This window comes from Pectinophora gossypiella, chromosome 8 (assembly GCF_024362695.1).
Source record: "Pectinophora gossypiella chromosome 8, ilPecGoss1.1, whole genome shotgun sequence".
Classification (NCBI taxonomy): domain Eukaryota; kingdom Metazoa; phylum Arthropoda; class Insecta; order Lepidoptera; family Gelechiidae; genus Pectinophora; species Pectinophora gossypiella.
The window spans coordinates 14,238,443-14,251,792 of record NC_065411.1 but is presented as its reverse complement, the minus strand read 5'-3'; the positions used below and the strand labels follow the sequence as shown (position 1 = coordinate 14,251,792).

The 13,350-nt window shown below is 37.7% G+C and overlaps 1 protein-coding gene across 2 annotated transcripts in view; it reads right to left on the bottom strand.

Annotated features, from left to right (window-relative positions):
* LOC126369218 (axin) overlaps nt 1–13,350 on the bottom strand; it is a 91,722-nt gene that overhangs the window by 77,433 nt on the left and 939 nt on the right. The gene's annotated exons all lie outside the window — the stretch shown is intronic.

Here is a 13,350-nt window from a genome sequence, read left to right as displayed (position 1 = left end):
TAACCCCCTATTACATGGGACGTAACATTGCTGGCGAAGAATGGGTGTATTATACACAGGGGGGTGTGGGTGTGGTGTTTATTAAGACATTGATAATTTTAATTTTAACAGCCTCCGTGGTCTAGTGGTTAGAGCGTTAGGCTCACGATCTGGAGGTCCGGGTTCGATTCCCGATGGGGACATTGTCGAAATCACTTTGTGAGACTATCCTTTGTTTGGTACGGACTTTTCAGGCTTGAATCACCTGATTGTCCGAAAAAGTAAGATGATTCCGTGCTTCGGAGGGCACGTTAAGCCGTTGGTCCCGGCTATTAGCCGTAAAAACACCTCCACCAACCCGCATTGGAGCAGCGTGGTGGAGTATGCTCCATACCCCCTCCGGTTGATCGAGGGGAGGCCTGTGCCCGGCAGTGGGACGTATATAGGCATTTTATATGTGATTTTATTTTTATTTGATTTTATATAATTTATCTAATCTACTGTAAGTACTTATAATTATGGATATTAATCTGAAATAAATAATTCGAATTTATACACCTCTGCTCACAGGCGTACAGTCGTGAAGCTATAGATTATAAAATGTACATATTTGGCACCTTTTTTTTATCGTGACTTATTGTAGTTTTGCCGCGGATGGCATTAACTACTTGCCCGGACAAATGGGGAGCGCTGAGGGCTCTCACCCGGATATTTTGCACCGTTAACAATAACTAATAATTCTATTCTATTTTTAATTATTTATTTATTTATAAAGGTACATACAACATTACACTATAATCCAATGAGCTGTATGACGAGAAAAAAAATCTTCCTCCCTAATCTTCCCTTCTTTCTTATTCTATGCTTCCTGCTGTTTGTTTGGACGAATTGGTCTATTGTTATGAGAGAATTGTGTGTTAATATGTGTTTCAAATCACAAATGTCGCCGAAATAACGGGGCACGGGCCTTCCCTATGCATGGATAGGGAGATCGGGCCTTAAACCACCACGCGGGCCCAGTGGCGGGATTGGTGGTTATTAACGACTGCTAATGCAGCCGGGACCAACGGCTTAACGTGCCTTCCGAAGCACGGAGGAGCTCGAGATGAAAACTTTTTTTTTTGTGGTCACCCATCCTATGACCGGCCTTTGCGAAAGTTGCTTAACTTCAAGAATCGCAGACCGAGCGCGTTTACCGCTGCGCCAACGAGCTCCTCTAATGGTCAAATAGTCATTCTAATGTTAAAAACTGTGGTTTTAGTTACAACCTCTACAGCTACTAAGGTTAGAAAACTGAATATAATGTATTCATGAATTTTACATATTTTTAGGGTTCCGAAGCTCAAAAGGTAAAACAGAACCTTTATAGGATCACTTACATGAGACATGTGTCATGTCAGGGGCCATTGGCGGCTCAATAGTAACCCTGACACCAGGGTTGATGAGGTCGGTAATCCACCTCACAACCCACACGAGAGAAGAAGATAGGATCACTTTGTTTTCCGTTCGTCTGTGCGTCCACCTTCTGCGTTAAGAACGTCTAGGGCCCTGTGCCGTAGATTTTCATGCAGCTACTTTTCCTCGGCTATACAGGTTGTGAGAAGCTGGAGTAGTTTTAGGCGGATGAGACGTTCGACGAAAATATATTTATGTAAAAATTGATGATTCAAAGTGTAACTATGTTACCTAATACAAAGATATTTTTGAGTTGAATTTGATGTCGCTTTTAACTTTCCTGTATTATAATTTTCTGTAGTGCCATGCAGGAATGCATAGTATTAAACGTTTCTTTATTTATATTATATATAAATGTTAAAAGTTTATTAGCAGGAAGTGTTTATTCGTTCAATGCCAGCTCTATAGCATTTTCAGTGCAATATAACTGAGTGGCGTCACGGTTACCCGTCAAATTTCACTCGCGAGCGAATATTGATTTATTGATATTGTCCCACGTTACTGTTTCATAAATCATAACATTGTCCGGTTTTTTAAGTTTCATCTTCATTCTGCCGCGTGTGTAGTACCACTAAAATTTATTTTATAATATGGCAACACCGCATTCTAATCTTTCTTCTACCCTTTAAACATCATGGCGATGGGTGTTGCTTTTTCCACCTTTTGTTAAATTTTAATTAATACAGGCCTTTTCTAAATGTATTTATGTGTTTGTGTATTTTCTAATGTATTTTCTAAATGTCAAGCATGTGTTTTTAAAAAGAGATAGGGATCGCCAATTGGGATATAGTCATTAACTTGTTTATGTAAAAAGAGACGAATAAAGGGCAGTAGTTAGCCCAGGGACAATATTATTACCTAGTGAGTGAACGACTGCCATATCGTTTTCTAGTAAGTTTTGATGCTATAGAATAATAATCTTCTATCTTTAGCAGTAGTATACTTAATGACTCCCTTGATGATACGATCTACTCTAAACCCGCGTGCGTGTATGAAGCGATTGATGAATGTGGAGGAAGCAACACAAGTATGTCAGGATCGAAGCAAATGGAATTCTAGTCTCTGTTTACCCCGATGGGAAATAGGCGTGAGTTTATGTATGTATGTGTACTTAATGACTCCAATCTTAAACTCTATTAGAAGGATCAGAATTCGCACGTAAGACCCTTATTGAATAATCATATTCGGATGTGATTTTGTTAAATCCTCACTATAGACACGCTAGTTTCAATTCAACCCAGGCAAAAAAATGTGGTGTCATTTTTTTACCTGGATTAAAATTAACTGACAGAAATCGAGGTGTTGTTGAAAGGACATCAGAATGTGACTTTTTTAAAAGACACGAGGCGACAATATGACTTGCAAACTTGCAATAGGCTACTTGACAACCTAGTCAAATGAGATACTTTACACGAAACGCCAAAACGAATGTTACCTTTGGAGTTTGTTTGGAAATACTGTCCTGTGACGTCATCAATAAAAGCGATCGAAATTCGATAAAAGTCGATAGTAAAATGAGATTTTTGATCATTTTTTATTTCTAGATTAGCATTTAATTAGTAATAATTTATTGAATAGGTCACAATTATTATTATTTTGATTATCATTTTGTAATTTATCTTTGACCCAGTCAAATACTCTACGTTTACTTTAGCATTGATATCCATTATGCGCTAGAACATCTGGAAGAATAGGGTAGTTTCCTAAGTCAAAGATAAAGTATGAAATTCTGATTACTAAATAAAGACAGATCTAAAACGGTGACAAAAAACGTTTTTTTTTTATTTCTATTGAACTTATTCGTTAATTTTAATAAAGAACCATGTAACAATAAGTGCGTCATTTAGTCACGTTTGTCTATGACGCCACAGGTTGCTTTTTCATTAAAGGGTATTTGACTGGGTCAAAGATAAATTATAAAATGCTAATCTAGAAATAGAAGCCAGTCTAGGATGATCAAAAATTAATCCCATTTTACTTTTCGACTTATTTTCGAATTTTATTTATGAATTCAATAACAATGAGTAAGACGTTTGACAGCTTTTATTAATGACATCACAGGACAGTGGTAATTCCTGTAAATACCATCTAATTTTATTTTAAGTTATATCTGTCATTTTCTTATCCGCCGAAAAGGAAAGGGACAGGTAATCGACAAGCGTAAAATTTATGGAACACACGTCAATTTTAAGCACAAATCTAAACCAACCGTCTAAAAATTTTACATCCGTCAATAACCCGACACAGTTAAGTAGACAGCACGTCAAACGGATTGCATACCAGCGACGTACCTTTTGATTCGCCCGGGTTATTCATTCATTTACTCATTCTTCCTAAAATTAAGAGCTGTGAATCATCCGTCCCTTTCCTTTTCGACGGATATGAAAATGACGGATATAACTTAGAATAAAATTAGGCGGTGTCTGCAGGAATCGGGGCCAATATTTCCATATAATCTCCGAAGAAAAGTTTCGTTTTGACGTTTCGCAAAAAAGTATCTCATTTGACTAGGTTGTCAAGTAGCCTATTCCATTTTTGACGTTTAGTAAAAAAGTAACTGATTTGACTAGTTGTAAACTACCCTATTGCAATATTCTCTCAGAGCCTATAACCTTCAGGGTTGACAAGGGTGTCCAATTTGGGAGCAGTGCAGGTGCCGGCACTCCAGGGTATCGTTAGGAGTCGCGCGTAACGAGCCACTTCACGCCCGCGATCCGCGGATCATATGGGGATACAGGTTACATTTTTGTCACGAGTGTCCCTTTTACACCAAGATTCCTTTTACCCGACTGCTGCGAAGCAAAAAGGAGGATTATAAAATACGTATATTAATTGATGTATATACCTAACATGCTACTATTTATTGCGTAGGTATATTTAAATTTTTAAGGAACATTGTCAAAAAATATAGTTATGTTAGAAGGATTTATTGTAATAAACGTAATTTCAATTTTACTAATTGCAGTATTCCTCATCATCATCAATTTAAGAGCCACGCTCTTGTCGGTGTAGTATTTTCCATGCCAGTCTATCAAAGGTCAATTCCTTGAATTCCCTATAAGACACGACGTTAACCTTTTCTTTAATCTGTTCCATGTAAGCTCTTCTTGGTCTTCCCCTTCCTCTCTCTACTTCTGCTTTCCTTCTATGATGCAGTATTCCTATTGATCTAAAATAATTAGTATTTTTGTTAAATAATATAAGTTGTGTATTTTGTATAATGATTGGTAAAGTCACAAGTCTATTACAAGTTACGCTTTGTAATCGCTATCGTAATGTAGCGCAAAGAAAGATGTTAATAAAAATATTTAAAATATTTTTTTTTTCATTACGTAATTACAAACAAGGTAGCAGAGGCTGGTTGTCCACTTTACAACCCACACGACCGAAGAAGACTACAAACATGTTACGATAAACAAATTATCTTGTCCAGGGACAAATTAGAACCATAATTGGCATATGATCCATTAGTAACGACGAAGGCAGGCCGATAACTCGATTGGGGCAGGATGAAAGCCGTCAGGACCTACCTGCCACAGGAATGCAGCCTTGGATCGCATAATAAACACATCATTTACCATCAGGTGAAATTTCAACCAACGTGAAACTAATTAGAAATAAAATAAGTAGCTACGGAAATATAAATTGTTAACGTAATATAAAAAAAAAACTATGGTATAATTTACGCGTGACATATTATTATGTCAATACTAACGGCCTCGTGGTCCACTGGTTGAGCGTTGGGCTCAAGATCCGAAGGCCCCTGGTTCGAATCCCGGTGGGGATATATCACAAAAATCACTTTGTGATCCCTAGTTTGGTTAGGATATTACAGGCTGATCACCTGATTATCCGAAAGTAAGATGATCCGTGCTTCGGAAGGCACGTTAAGCCGTTGGTCCCGGTTACTACTTACTAATGTATGTAGTCGTTACAGGAGCCATGTCAGGGGCCTTTGGCGGCTCAATAGTAACCCCGACACCAGGGTTGATTAGGTTGGTACTCCACCTCACAGCCGACACGATAGAAGAATAAGATGTCAATACTTACGTAGTGCCTTAGGTCTGTCATGGGTACGGTTACACGCTACACCACCGTGTGTGCGTGACCACAAATAGCGAGCCTCTGAGTGCGGTCCTGCCAGTGTTAGGTCTCCGGTATACGCCTCAAGTGTCACTAGACATTGGCTCAAAGGCGAGTGTTTGCCCCTTTGTCTTCGGCCAATTAGTGCAGTCTGTTCGTTTAATTCTATCGGTCGATTAGCAACGGAGTCGGCCATTAATTGCGTCGACAATTTACCGGTGGTCCCACGTCGGGCGCCACTCTCGGCCGCACAAGTGTCACAGGCCACTGTTTGTGCGGTGGCTACCTGAGACATTCTCCAATTATGACTGCAAGCTCTTGATACGCCGAAGACGCTCAATTAAGAAGATTTTAATTAAACTGTAAGGTTGCTACCACCTATACCACCCTTGAGGTTAGTTTTTGCATGACGTTTTTGTTCCGAAAACTTGGTGTAGTCTCAACTTTTTAATTCAGAACTAAAGGCTTATGATACCAAGGTAAACTTTCCAGCCCGTATCATCAGTGAAATGAATCAATACGAAGTTCGGAAGCGCAAGTCTGCTTGCCGAAAAAGTTGCTACGAAATTCTTTTGCCGACATTTATCTTTCGTACACCGGGCTACACAGCTCCTTGCTACGCTTCTTCAGCAAAACGTTGAAGTGATACGTTAACTTGTGGGGTATACTGTAGAAAGAGTTAGAAAATCCGATAAATCGCGTTGGGCGCCCGCATCAAAACTTTTGAATTATACTATTGGATGAAAAATAGCGTCCCGGTTGAACTTAGGAAAGTTGCAGGACAAACCAGCCTTACTGCATCTTTCAAAATACCTTATTATTACTTACGCCTATAATCCCTAATGCGCAACATAGTAGTCAGAAGACAACTTGCAGATGAACCAGTGACAGATGGCTCGTCACATCTATGGTCTATCATGTTAGGAAAGACACAAACCCTTGTCGGTTTTTACGACATGCCGGGAAGATAAACATCCGAATGTATTCTACGTTTTTTTATTCGCACCCAATGCAGCATAGATGCCTCAATAAACACTTACATACATACATAAGATGACGCCTATTTCCCGTTGGGGTAGGCAGTGACCATGAAATTCCAGTTACTACAATCCTGACACACCAGTTTCACTTCTTCCAGTCTCATCAAATCATGCACTCTCGCCGATCTAGAGTACTTTTCACATGGTCAACATCATGGATTTGATCGCGGTATGTACGCCCAGGCCTTCTTCGAACTCGACCACAGTACCAATCTTCTTCTTCTTCTATCGTGTGCGTTGTGAGGTGAATTACCAACCTCATCAACCCTGGTGTCAGGGTTATTATTGAACCGCCAAAGGCACCTGACATGGCTCGTGTAACAACTACTTACTTACATCAGTAAGTAGTAACCGGGACCAACGGTTTAACGCGCCTTCCGAAGCAGGGATCATCTTACTTTTTGGACAATCAGGTGATCAGCCTGTAATGTCCTAACCAAACTAGGGAACACAAAATGATTTTTGTGATATGTCCCCACCGGGATTCGAGCCCGGGACCTCCGGATCGTGAGCCTAACGCTCAACCACTGGACCACGGAGGCCGTTACAGTACCAATCATTACGTTTTTAAACGGTTTTATTTAGCTCACCCCGTTTGTTTTATTTATTATTAAGATTATAACTAACATATGCATCCCCGTATACATGATATGCATATGCGGGACACGCACAGGGCCGCCAAAAATGGAAAGAGGGAGACCTCTTTCCATTTTTGGCGGCCCTTTGCTCAGCAGTTGGATCTTATAGGCTAGATTATTTATTTATTAATAATAATAATCATAGTCCCCCATAGCTCCAGTATCCCGGTCCACTAACCCCCAACCCAATAGCCCAGTTCCCTTTGTTCCCATAATTTGCAATAGTCCTACACGAACCGGGGATTGTCTTTGGGTGCACTCCCATAGTGCATACAGGGATAATCGCCGGTTGGTGTCACACCACATTTAGATTAAACTGTCTTAAGGGGCCTCTACGTGTTGGCTTCGGCCCCACGCACGCCTTCCAAAAGTCCGGGCCTCCATAGGCCCGAGATATGAAAAAGACATACAATAATAATAATAAAAAAGTTTATTTAAGTAAAATTTACGACACACATATACATTTACAACATTCCCATTTACATTTATTATGTATTTATTTAATGTTCGGAAAAACAACAGCTATAATTAATTTAGTAGCATCTTATGGTAAACAGAAAGCCAATTATAGTTCCTAGCAGATTAGACGCATCCCCAAATGTATCATAGAAATCGATAATTGTGTGATAGATACCGGTGCAGCAAACTCAACTAACCTAACACTACTTCAAGCTAAGGCAGAGTTGCATGAAGTTTCAGGTTTACACGTAGACCTGTAGACAGAGCTTCATGGGGAACAAGTAGGGGGAACAGAGTAAACATCGCCAAACTTGGGATTATGCCTTGTATTTCAAGCGAATTGTAAGATGACAGCCGTGTTTAGAAAACGCATAACTCACATCGTAGTGTCACGCACGGGTTCCAATACCGGGTCGGCTAAACCAATGCAATGAATCGTTTGGATCACAGCCTCTGTGGTCTAGTGGTTAGAGCGTTAGGCTCATAATCTGGAGCTCCGGGTTCGATTCCCGATGGGGACATTGTCGAAATCACTTTGTGAGACTGTCCTTTGTTTGGTAAGGACTTTACAAGCTTGAATCACCTGATTGTCCGAAAAAGTAATATGATTCCGTGCTTCAGAGGGCACGGTTAAACCTTGGTCCCGGCTATTAGCTGTAAAAACACCTCCAGCAACCCGCAGTGGGCCCGCGTGATGGTTTAAGGCCCGATCTTCTTATCCATCCATAGGCAAGGCCCGTGCCCCAGCTAGTGCTGCAAAGGACTTTAGGCTTTTAGCCCTAAATTTCAGCCTACCGAGTCCTTTTTGGGACTAGACCAGTAAAATAGGGCTTTAAAAGCTTCGTCATTTTAAAAAACTTTTAGCCATTTTTAAAGTAGTAGGCTTTAAAAAAGCCTATAGCCTTTTTAATGTAGTAGGCTTTTAAAAAGCCTATAGCTTTTTTTAAAGTAGTAGGCTTTTTGGGACTGGAGTCTTTATTATCATTTTTTAGTAAAAGCCTTTTTACCGATTTCAAAAAAGGGAGTTATCAATTCGATACGTATGTATATAATATTATTGGAGCTACATAAAATTCACACATGATATTGGCCTTAAAAATCGGTTCTTCTGGCGTAAGTAATTTGTATGGGGCTGACGGGACGTGCTGTTACGTATTACTATAATTATTAGACTATTTCCATACTAATTGATAGTAAGAAGTTATTTTCAATATTCATAGTTAGTTAGCTAGTTGTGCATCTAACAATAAATCAATTTTTCACAGTGTTTGTGTAGGTATATATGTTTTTAAAGTTTGTTGTACCCACCCACACTTTTACTTTTTTTTACTTGAGAAAGGGACTGTATGTATAGCCTAAATAACCTTAAGGTCTAAGAGCTTCATAGGCTTTTTGAGCGTCTTATTTTATTAAATTAGTCTTAAACAAGGTTAGGCCTTTTTAAGGCCTTTAGGCTTATAACCAATAGGCTTGAATAGGCTTAACCCTAGCCTAGCCGCAAGTACTAAATGGCTTTATAGGTTTTTAGCCTACTAAGCTTTTTATTTAACAGTCTAGTCTTAAAATAAGGGCTAAAAGCCTAAAGTTCTTTGCAGCACTAGCCCCAGCAGTGGGGACGTTAATGGGCTGATAATGATGATTATAATACTTTATGGATATTACTTTTGTATAGAAAAAATCCACGAAATCGGGATTGACAAGAACAGATAGCTTAACGTAGATATGTTATGTATATATTAAACCGTCGTTACGTTTTATCCGACCCCAGAATTTTTGTTATCAAAATAAATTGATTTAAGAAGCCACTTCCATACTTTCATAGCATTTTGTAGGAGTTTATAAAGTTTAGGGTAAATAAGCGTAGGAATATCCGTTCACCGGTTGTAACCGGTTATAAGTACTGCTGGGTAGTGGGATTTTATAGACTATTCGACTATTATACTGACTAAAAAATTGGGAGGTTCTCTCCTCCCTAATAGGTATGTTATGTGCTACGTAATTTAGACTCCCTTTATAACGAGAAGCTTGCACAATGCACACTCATTTAAGAGTTATATCCGAAGAATAAACTCGGAAATACTTCTTTGGGATCCATTTGGAAGACCCAATGGGCACATTTTCAAGTTAATTTTTCCCCTGGCCAAAGCCTACTGGTTCTTTGTAGGAGGATAGTAAGCCCCACTTGTCTGGCAACGCTAGTACGATTGTCCCCTGCAGTCTGGGGTACAAAGTCACTGGTGAAACGTCTTAACTGCCTTTTTCAAATTAAATATTTGATTTTAGTTTTTAAACTTTTTAAGGTTATAAACTTTTCTTCATAATATTATATAGCGTTGAAGGTCAATTGGTAGTCCATGAAATTATATTTTTTTTATTAAGGTGCAGTGGTACAGTGCTTCTATCGTCGTATTTCCAATTACAACGAATGCTAGTTACCCAGGTCCAAGATAAATTATAAAATTCTGATTACTAAATAAAGACAGAATTAAAGGTGACAAAAATGTTCTCTTTTTTCTATTTAACTTATTTATGAATTTTAATAAAGAAAAATGTAATTATAAATGCGATTTCGTCGTTGCCAATTTAAAAGCTCTTATGAGTCGCCCTCACCAAATTTCTTTTTTGTCAGGATCGAATAGTATTTTGCTCATAAAACATTCAGCACACACTCTTATGTACGTAAATATCAATTATCTTTTAATATTTTTTAACACACAGTCATACAAAAAAAATCAGGGGCCTGTTTAATAAAACTTACAATTGTAAATTACAATGACAATTTGATGTACATTGCGGAGTGTGTGATCACGAATATTTTGCAGTTTCGTATTAGCTACGTAATGAACACCAAATTGTCGTTGTAATTTATAATTGTAAGTTTTATGAAACAGGCCCCAGGCGGAAGTTTTTTTTTAAATTTCTGTATAATTTACCCGATTGCACATAATAGATTTTAAATTGGCAACGCCGATATTTTTATCACGTTTTTCTATGACGTCACGGGTTGCTTTTTCAGTTCAGTGTTTGTGTTTTGACGTTTAGTCAAACGTAACTGATTTGATTAGTTGGAAACTACCCTATTATTAGATTTATCGTGTATCAGAATTTGAATTCGGAACGACGTACTTTATTGTGATTTTTTTTTTCTTCTTTGGCGTCATGCGACTTGCATATTTGCCATTAAATGTAGATTTGAATGTAGAGGATAAAGAACTAGGAAACGTTTATGGAGAAAGGAATTTGGATAGGAACGAAATTGTTCGTGAGTCTGAAATCAGGGGGGTAAAAAAGTCACATCGAAGAAATTCATATAAAAAAGCAATATTGCAATTTGACATTTGCGCATATAACAATAAGTGCGCAATGCAAACAAATGTCAAATAGCAATATTGCTTTTTTAGATGAAATGCTTCAACGTGGCCTTTTTAACCTCTAAGAAATTAATATTTTTATTAAACAAAAAGAAGTATCTGCCTAGTAAGGGAAAATGTTTACAGTATGATTGATTTTGAGTTGTAATCGTAAGTTATTTAAAAAACGCTCAATTACGTTTAGTATGGCAAGGTGATAAATACGACACTAATTGTGGCCAACCTGGAATATGAACAAAAAAACCAAAGATGATTTAAGGAGACGGGTTAACACAAAAACAACAGAAATAGGCGCGTGCCCGGCCCGCCGCCGCCGGGGTAAACATGCATAGATTATTTTTACAGTGTACAAGTTTCAAAGGGCGGTTACGTCGTTACGCGCCGCGGCCGCCGTATTAGCGCTCTGTCGCATCTTCAGAGGGCGGCGAGATCAAAGGGTAGGTACACAGCAACCGCTCCCATTGATGTCGCACACAAAGGGAATTGATTGTTGCAAAACTCCTTTTTTTAAAAGGGATTGATGACACATCTGCCTTTTTTATTATGTATGTCAGTTGGATAAGATGTTTTCCTGGTCTAATCACATTATGTGTACTTGAGCTTTGTTTGGGATGGTACCAGTGGGGGTGGGGGTGGAGATGGGGATAATATACAGATACATCCTTATCGGTGTACATAGAACCAGAAGAGTTCAAATTTGCAGAATTTTTTTCCACCTCTACAAATAGTAATTATTTAAAATACTGCCTAGTAAAAATGTAACTTATTAAACAAGTTCAATGACATGTTATATCTTTCCAAGATATCAAGAAAAAGAAAGAAAGGGAGACACGCCTTTGCCCAGCAGTGGGATTGAGTAGGCTAGTAATAATCATAATGTAAAATTGTAAAGTAATGACTAACTTTACATTCTTTTTAAAAGTTCTATCTACTTATAGACAGGATATTATATTATATAGAGTATATAGTTTGTGGTTTCTTCTTCTGACACTCCGTAGTACTCCATACTCCATAGTCATGGTTGAGTGACTGAATGAAAATGAATCAATCTTAATTGTTTATAGGAAGTATTTGCTAATGCAAATAAAAGATAAGATAGCTTTTATTTTAGATAAATGAAAACGAGTAATCTATTTATAGACCCTTCTGACTAAAATTACATAGGTCAACAATTTTTTTTATCTAATATTCAAACAGTTGGGCGAGCAGTGGGAAGCATATAAACTATTTTTTATTTTTATTTCATTTACTATGGATAACTGACAACTTTACAAGCTACTGACTGCTCTTGTAATATTACAAACAATAACAAAGGGGTTTTGTGTTATATATTCATATCCACTATAAAGTTATAACTTATAATGTTATTTAACCATGATACAATAGTAATTTGTATTGTATATATACATAATACAATTTATCACATTAAATTCCTTATGTATAGTTAAGTATACATAAAGAAAATATTATGTTTTAATAGGTATCAAATCAGATAGCTTATTGTATTAACTAACTACAATAAAAAACAGTATTGATAACTTTCTTTTATTTCTCTGACTTATACTGTCTGGTTACCTGGAAGAAATTGCTGCAAGAGCAATAGGGCCGTCTGTTGTGCATTTCTTATATTTTTTATTTTTTTTTATACCATGTCAATGTTTTTCAGGATCGAAATAAATGGAATTCCATAGTCTCTGCTTACCCCGGTGGGAAATACACGTGAGTTTATTTTTGTATCTGTATGTATGGTTGTACCATATGGTCTTTGTGCTTACCAAAGTATATTATGTATCTTCTTTCATCTTATACTTAATCATCAAAGTTTCACTATTGTCTTTGGAAATCTATTACTCTTGCTTTGTTGAAAACATTGATTTAACAAGATTAATTATAGATTAATGATACTAAATCGCAATAAACAAGTTTGGTTCCATAAACTCACGCCCATTTCCCTAATAGGGTAGCCAGAGCCACAAGTAGTAAAATAGTTGCAGCCATTATATTTTAACTTACTGGTGTAAGTAGGTAGTCAATACATGAGCCATGTCAGGGGCCTTTGGTAGCTCAATAGTAACCCTGACACCAGGGTTGATGAAGTTGGTACTCCACCTCACAACCCACACGATAGAAGAAGAGCCATTTTTTTCATACCTAAGATGAATATGACGTATGGAGGCTCAGACCATCGCACATTAGGAGGTACACTCACACACCTAACGCTGTTATAAAATCAAATTTGGGACTATTAAGTTTAGTGAACTATTCCTAGATATACACCTACATAGGTATATGGGATAATGTAGACATTCTTCTGATGGATGAATG